We start from the raw sequence: 8926 nt of genomic DNA on the forward strand, positions 1-8926 counted from the left end.
TACTTTTACAGCTGAATGACATTTCATTATATAGATATGGATACACCAACTTTGTTTATCCCTTCATCAGTTAATGGACATTTGCATTCTCTTGAGGATACAACCTAGGAGTAGAATTGCTAAATCATATGGTCACTCTATATTGAACTTTTGAGAAGCAACGTGAATATCTATAACTTGCTTTATTGACATCACTAATACTTCAAGACCATTGCAGTCTGGAAACCATTACCAATATTAACAATTTGGTTTATTTCAAGCAAGCAAATTGCCATTCTCTTTACCCACAACTTATATCTCTGGTTTACTCAATAAATATTCAAGAAATGGAAATAGAAAGCACTGTGTCGAGATGCATTTGGAGAAAGTCGTTGACCAAAAGGGGGAAATATTAAGTACAAATTAGTTTTTATGGCTAAAAGATTTCAAAATGAGTCAGAAGGTCATTCCAGAGGTTACACTTACACATGTCTCAGCAGGATCTCATTGACTGCCACAGTAAACAGTGTCTCAAACAGCCAGGCTCCCAATGGCTCTAGAGACATTTAGACACTATAGGCAGGGCAGAAAATCTCAGGAATTTGACATCCCTGTCAGTGGACCTTACTTTGGAATATATGCTCCCCAATCTAACAGAATTAAGACTCATTTACAATTTTCCTGCACATGACTCTTCTGTCCCTTATATTTGAACCTATAATTAATGCTATACTCATTAAATATATGTCTCAGAGACTTAAATCTTCAGTCTGTTTAGATACAGGTTGAGCCCCAAATCTCAGCAGAGTTGCAGCACCTAATCTCCAGTTCATGGACTTGCCCAGGACAAATAACAAAAGGATGATTATGGGTCACACCCATTCCAAAAAACAGAGAGTATCTACAACTGCAAGTAAGACAGCTCCATCCATCTGCCTCATGGGATCTAAGCCCTCTCTTAGCCAGAAACAGAGTGGGCTTCACCATCCCAAAGCCCTCAAGATAGAGGAATGAACAAACCTAGTAGGGGAATGCAACTATGGGCTAAGTAGACTTATGATTATTCTAGCAATGGAAGAACTTGTATCATTGATATAAAGTCAGTGGCCACTAGAGGTTCTGAGGGGAGAGGGAAGAATAGGTATAATTTTGGGGTATTTTGGGGACACTGGAATTGTCTTGCTTGACAATGACAGATACAAGGCATTAAACATTTTGTCAAAACCTATAAAATTGTGTGGGGCAAAGTATAAACTCTAATGTAAACTATAATCCATGATTAGTAGCAATGCTTCAATATGTGTTCATCAATTATAATAAATGTATCATACTAATGAAAAATGTTGTTAATGTGGGAAAGTGTGGAAGGGGGCGAGGGTGGGGTATATGGGAATCCCCTATATTTTGTATGTAACATTTATGAAAACTACAGCTTCTTTTAAAAAAACTAAAAAAAAAAAAAAGGAAATGGAAAAAAAATACTAAAAGCTATTTAAGCAAGGACATTATATAGTTCACAGTGTGTATGTGCTTTGATAAATATAGGAAAATAAAGACTCGTACCTCAATTTTTCAGATCAATTTCTGGGCATAAGGAGTCTAGTGGTTTGTTTCCTGTCAATTATGTACAATAAGTACCATCTGTCCATGGTATTTTATAAGTATCTTACCTCAGTTGTGTTCTGTTGTTTTCTGAGAATGGTGGCAATGTTCTTTTGCTTGGAAAAAAGACCCAACCATTCTTAGAATAAGAAAACCAAAAAACATTGTATTTGATAATATTCTCTGTACTTTCTGTGGTTTTTTCTCATTAAGTATTACAAGGGTTTTTGCTTTTCTATTTGGGAAGTTTGCTTCACCCTTTGAATCAAGATAGCCAATATTTCATTAAACAAATCAAAATTGTGAGGAAAACAAAAATGATTTTCTATTGTGGTTTTGGTAGCAAGTTTTGCATTGAAATAGTTCATCTTCATTTTGATTCAGAGCATTGTGCCTTGTAGTTGTTATTCCTTCAAATACACAGTTTAGGTGCAAATGTTTGCAGATGTTCCACACTTGATTTATTAAAATAGTTTCACTACAAATCCCTTATGCAATTAAATGTCTATTCATGTGTTTCTTTTTACAATGAAATGTTGTTAACAAATAGTACTAACATTATAGCATAACAGTTAGGGGAAATTTTGGGTGTTAGTGGCTAATAGATATGAACTGGTATTATTTTGCAAAAAAACTAGCATTTTTTTTCACTCTGATTAGAAGTTATGTATATTGTGGAGAATGTGGAAAAGACAAAAAGGTACATATAATGCATATTGCTTTTAATTCTAATACCAGAAATAAACACTCAAATATAGTTTACTATTTGTTTTTCAAATGTTCTTATTCTTATTCATCTCAAAATTCAGGAATTTCACCTGAATTTGCCTGAATGACCACCTCTGTTTATTAACTTTGCTAGACTAGACTGCATGTCATGTCACTTTCTGCTTATTGGTTTACTTTAATAACTTTCTATCGCCTGTAGAAAAAATGTCAAAATCCTTAATCCAACTAACACAACATATACAGTTTATAAGGTTCTCATGATTTGGTCCTTGCCTAGCTCTCTAACCTCATCTCCATTAAATAAATAGGTCAGTGTTGTAGATCTTAAGACTGGGGCATTGTTGTTTTAATTTAGATAAATGTTATGGTACTTTTTCATTTGTTATTTCCTGTCAACCTTTTCTCTTCTCCTGGAATTTATATATAAATTTATTTCTTGGTTCTCTGCTTCATGCCTTCTTTTTTAATTCATCAAACTACATTATTTTTAAAAATTTTAGTTCCAATTTCTTTCTTGATGTTAATTAGGTTGAATAGTTTTCCCCTAGAAGTATTATACAATGGTATGTTGTGGGGAGCCACCGGCTGTGAAATCTATTTACAGCCTCCAACAACAGGGCGGATTTCACAACTACTACAGCCCTGCCCCGCCACTTCCTTCTTTTTCTTCTTTGTTTCTTTGTTCTCCCCTTCCCGCCACAACTCTGGTAACCACAGCAGCACGCATGCGCGAGGCGCAAAACTCTGCAGACCCAGCATGAACTTTCAGCCAATCCCCTCCTTGGACGCCTGCCACCCACAAGACCAGCCTATCACCTATGGACACGCTCCCTTCCCTCAGTATAAATTCTGATGCTCTACCCCCAATAAAGAAGGCTTGATCAGAATCCTGTCTTGCCTCCATTCTTCTCGTCTCCTGCCCACCCTTTCCCCCAACTTCTTCCCTCCAGGCCCCTCGACTCTGCCCCCGCCGGATCAGGCAGTATGTGTTTATTAAATTGCTTATTGGCATTCTTTTATAAACCTTCATCCCCAAAATTGAGATGTGTTCATATTAAAAGATATTTGTACATTAATCATACTATTTTATTATATTTAATATTTTTATTCATTTGTCATTTCACTTTCAGTTTTGGATTTTTGATATGCACTAATTTATAATTTTCAGATTGTCAAATATATTAGCATTTTACTACAAGTTTTTAAAAATATTAGGACTAAAATGTATTTTGTTTCTCCAATGTCATGTGGATAATATTATACCTATAATATTTCTAAGATTATTATTGCTTCCTTTTTCATTGTGTACATCTTAAATCCTTCTGAAATTTATTTTTGTATATGGTGGCAACCTAATCCTCATTTTTACTTTTTAAAAAAACATATTGTTAACCCTCTCCCCAAAAGTAACTAAATAATCTGAGAATTTTAAAATTATTTAATGCTATGTTTTAATATACTAAATTCTTTTGTGCTCTTGTTGGTCAGTCTTTTCCTTTTTCCCAGTGATTAGCCACTTTACGTTTTAATTTGTATTATACTGTTGTAATTTGTTTCATTTTACAATGCATTTTTAATTTCTCATTACTTCTCAGCTCAGCTATTCTTATGTATTTATTCTTCCACATGAATTAGAGACTGGTATTTTTCTGTTATAAAAAGCAGTCCTGTTTGGATTTGCTTGGAATCATATTAAATTCTTAGATTTCATAGATTTTAGAAATTGATTTTCTTATAGTATTGAATCTTTCTATCCAGGAACATTTAAAATTTTATTGGCTTTGATTTCTTTTAAATTTGATCATATGTATTTAATTTATAAGAATACAATTTTAACATTGTCTTTTACCCACATTTTTTCCTATTTATTAAGCACTCCCTTGTCATAAAACCAGCTTCCTCTAAGCTTTCATTGATCCTATTTTTCTTTTACCTTTCCATCTTTCTTCATTTTTCTTTTTCCTCTTTTCCATTCCTATGCATCTCTGCCAGTATACTTGTCATCTCTTACAGTTTTTACACTTTAATATTTTATTTTTTCTCCTTTTGTTTCATGAGTCTCATTTAAAAATATCACTAAGAATAGAAAGAAAACCTTTCTACAATGTTCTTTCATTTTTTGCAGTAAAACTAACTTACATTATTCATGAAATTTCCATTTTTTTCCCAACTTTGACCTTTTCTCCTGCCACCCACATAACTTCGCTCAGACAAATCTTATGTCTTTTAGAGCTCCGTTTAGATTGGCTATGGATTAAATCTTGTCCCCAGTGAAGACATGTTCAAGCCCTAACTCCTGTCCTGAGCATGTGAACTGATTCCTAAATAGGCTCTTCCAAGACGCTATCAGGGAAGACGAGGCCACACCGGACCCAAGAGGGCCTTACTGCGTATGACTGACGTTCTTATGTGCAGCGGACTTCTTTACGCAGCGGGAAGGAGACGGCGGGGCCCCGCGGCCCTGTGATGCGGCCGATTGAGTTCCGGTTGCCGGCAAGCCCGCACCAGCACACAGCAGGCTTCAGAGGAAGCACACTCTGCCCACACTTTGCTTTTGGACTTCTAGCCCCCAAAACTTAAAAAAAAACAAAACAAAAACCACACCTGTTGTTTAAGCTAACGTCTCTCTGCTACTGTGTTATGCTCAGACTCAGTGTACTGTGCCTCTGGTAAGAGTGAACACGTGCTAGTGCAACTGTCATACTTGCTCAGTTTGGAGTAGATAATCCGGATCACGTTTTGATATTCACTTATTTTAATTTGCATTTCATCTTTAATTTTAACCGATTATTTTTAATGATTTAAAACAGATGACCTTAAAAATAACATATAAAAACAATTTTATTTCATTGTACTTTCATAATTCACTTAATCTATGTTACTTCCTGTAGTTACATTTTATTTTTTTTTAATTCTTTAGCCAATTGCTGTCAATAGAACATAGATCTTGTGAAAATCTTGATGATTACAATGTAATTTGCGATTTTGCTGAAATGAAGCCAGGAAAATATATTTTATGTTATACACATAAAACAGTTTACGACCTATCAAGCAATTTTTTCATTGCTTGTCCAAATAGAACACTCATCCATTTGCAATAATCAAATTCAACCCTTTTTGATATTTTGCCAACTTTCGGTGAAGGGGGCAGCGTATGGCTGACAGTTGGAAGGCGGCTGGCCCATCTCTGGAAGGACTTGCGGGCTCTCTAACCCAGCCTCGCGCTGCAGCAAGAGGGCACCGGGCCCGGAGATGGAGCTGTCCCCTCCCAGGCTAAACAGCGTTCCTTTCGCAGCCAGGACTGACTCCCCTCCCAGGTCCAGCTGCCGAGGCTGCGGCTGGCCAGACCTGCCCGTCCCTGGCGATTGTCCTGGGAGCCCCTGGTGGGCTGCTCACCCCTTATGCTCTCCCTTCCTCCCCTCCTGAGACTAAGAAGGCCCCTCCTCCCGGCCCCCGAAGACCGCTCTCTGCCTCAGCCACTGTGAAAGGTCTCGCTGGCCGGTCTCGGCCACTGAGGACCTCACCCTCAGGAAGCAGGAAGCCAGCGCGGCAAGGCGCCGGGTGGGGGCTGAGAGCACCCAGAAGACTCTGTCCCCCACTCGCTGAGCCTCGGAGCTTGCATTTTTGGTTTTAGTTTTATTTCCAATGCCGGTGTATCCACCGTACACTGGAACTAGATGGACAGACTTTTTTCCCCCTTTTCTTTCTATGAAAGAAATTATTTTAGCCATAGCTTGTGAGTTTCGAACAATAAAGTGAAAAAAAAAGGAAGAAACAAAAAATAAAAAAATAAAACTCTTACATTTACATGTTTTTAAAATTTCTTACTGTAACTGACTATATATGGCAAAATAGAAAAATGGAATATCATATTTAATACTTGGCTAGCTTGATTTATAGCCTTTTTTTTTATCTTTTGATTTTTTTAAATTCATTTTGTAAAAATATTACATTCAAAAAATATGAGGTCCCATTCAACACCACCACCCCCGCCCCCCACTCCCCCCCCAAGCAACACTCTCCCCCATCATCATGACACATCCATTGCATTTGGTGAGTACATCTCTGGGCATCGCTGCACCTCATGGTCAGTGGTCCACATCATAGCCCATACTTTCCCACGTTCCATCCAGTGGGCCCTGGGAGGATCTACAATGTCTGATAATTGTCCCTGAAGCACCACCCAGGACAACTCCAAGTCTCGAAAACGCCTCCACATCTCAATTCTTCCTCCCATTCCCCGCACCCAGGAGCCACCATGGCCACTTTTCCCACACCAATGCCACGTTTTCTAAGTGGACATTGGATTGGTTGTGTCCATTGCACATCTATGTCAAGAGGAGGCTTAGATTCCACATGGATACTGGATGCAATCCTCCTGCTTTCAGTTGTAGGCATTCTAAGCTCCATGGTGTGGTGGTTGACATTCTTCAACTCCATGTTAGCTGAGTGGGGTAAGTCCAATAAATCAGAGTGTAGGAGTTGAAGTCTGTTGAGGCTCAGGGCCTGGCTATCATATTGTCAGTGCAGAGATTCAAATCCCCTAGATATATCTTAAACCCCAGCACCAACTACAATTCCAGTAAAGTAACATGAAAGCCTTGTGAAAAGAGATCCCATCTGTGATTTATAGCCTTTAAATATTCCCACATGTGGGACCTCTATTCACGTGTCAGGGTAGGCAGAGAGACCGTGGAGGAGTAAAATTGTTTCTGAACCATCTGTAGGAGATTCTGTGTAGGAGTGTGATTGTTGGTATCCAGTTGAAAAGGCTCTGAAGCAGAGACTAAACTTGGAGTAAGGTGTGTGTGTGAGTGTATATGTGTTACCCTAAGTTTCTGTTCGACCATTCCAGCCCTTTCTTAAAATGGAAATGCTGCCCAGGGCAGCTTCATCTTGGTGGTTATTATCCACCATGCAATTTTACATCCCTTTGTATGTATTAGCAAACATCTGGGAAGGCATATGGGAAAGAGGACACTAGGTACGCTTGGAAGCCACCATGCTCACTTGGAGAAGTCTTTTCGAGTATAATTATTTGATTTTATTATTCCCAGACTCATAGCATTACATTTCTTCAGTTTCCCTACTTATTCTATTTAACCAATTTATTTTCTGGTCTGAGTAAGAATGACCACATTGCAAATGAATAGTTATGCATTTAGGATTTAAATGAAGACAGTTAGCTACGTTAATGACAGTCATACTGAAAAGTGCACCTCCATTATGTTCTCATCTCTTAAATGGCAATTTCCAAAATCCAAATATGCACAGGGAACATTTACATAACATGTTTAGATTAATTTTGTTTTAATAACAATTATGTAAAGTAGAACAAATACCTACGTCTGTGCTAGATGCTCTTCCAAGAGGTAATTATCAAAGGCTTTTTATGCCCAAGTTTTAAACAGATTTTATACTCTTTGAGGGTCTGTGTTTTATTGGATTGGAGCAGTTTCCTTACATGGCAGCCCTGGGGCACTTGTCAGTTCTGTGTGTCAAATCCAAATTCCTTCCATTTTTACTGATTTTTCTTTTAAATTTGCAGCTCCAGTCTTTTTTCATTTATCAGACAGAGAACTGATACTTTGCCAGAATTTTGCAGATTAATAATCCTTGTTATTAAAGTAATTGATTAATTTAATTAATATGAATGACAAGCTCATCACATGTGCCAGGTGCTGTGGAAAGTATTAGGAATATGATGATCTCTGCCTTTATAGAGCTTCAAATCTGATGAAAGAGAGATTTCTCTCTCTCCTCTTTTTTCTCTCTCTCTCTCCTCTCTCTCTCTCTTTAAAATATAATTTAAACAAAGAGGAGTTGATCCTACTCTCTACTATCTATATATTGATAGATTATGTTCAATATTGCCCAAGAGTCAACCAAAATCCAAATGAAAGTAGATATGGCCATTGAAAAATAACTGTCTTAACATTATTTTACAGCTTGAATAAATTAAATTAGGAATAAAATGTACATTATAAAATTTTCAAATACGACAAAAGATTATATAGTGAAAAGTTCTGTCTTTGACTTTTTGCCTTAGTTTTCCACTTTCTTGATTCCATTCCCAAGAGCAAACATAATTATTGCCTATTTCTTCTGCAGTCTACATTGCATGTATAGAGCTATTTATGTGTGTATCACTGTTAACACAAATGGGAGCATACTTCTAGGTCATAGTATTAGCATATTTTCAAGTCAATAAAAATAGGATATCATTTCATATCTTCACATTTATTTTCATCATTCTTAATGTCTAAATAGAATTTCATGAATGTCCCATAATTTATTCTCATTCATCTATTAAAGGACATTTAAATTATTTCCATGGTTTTTCAATTGCAAACCATAAACCAATAAACATTCTTACACAAAAGTCTTTGTGAACACATGTGAGTGACTGTATATTCCTAGGAGTAGATATTTATCATAAGATATATGTATTTATATGTGTGTAAAAATGAGGAAACTGAGTTTTTAAAAAGTTAAATAAAATGTCAAGTTCTCACAGCTATTGTAACTTAAACATTAAGTATATGTGTGACATTACAGCTGAAAGAGTCTGAAATTTGTAGTTACTCTAGGATCAGATAACTATTTTATGTACTCA

This window comes from Dasypus novemcinctus, chromosome 24 (assembly GCF_030445035.2).
Source record: "Dasypus novemcinctus isolate mDasNov1 chromosome 24, mDasNov1.1.hap2, whole genome shotgun sequence".
Taxonomy (NCBI): domain Eukaryota; kingdom Metazoa; phylum Chordata; class Mammalia; order Cingulata; family Dasypodidae; genus Dasypus; species Dasypus novemcinctus.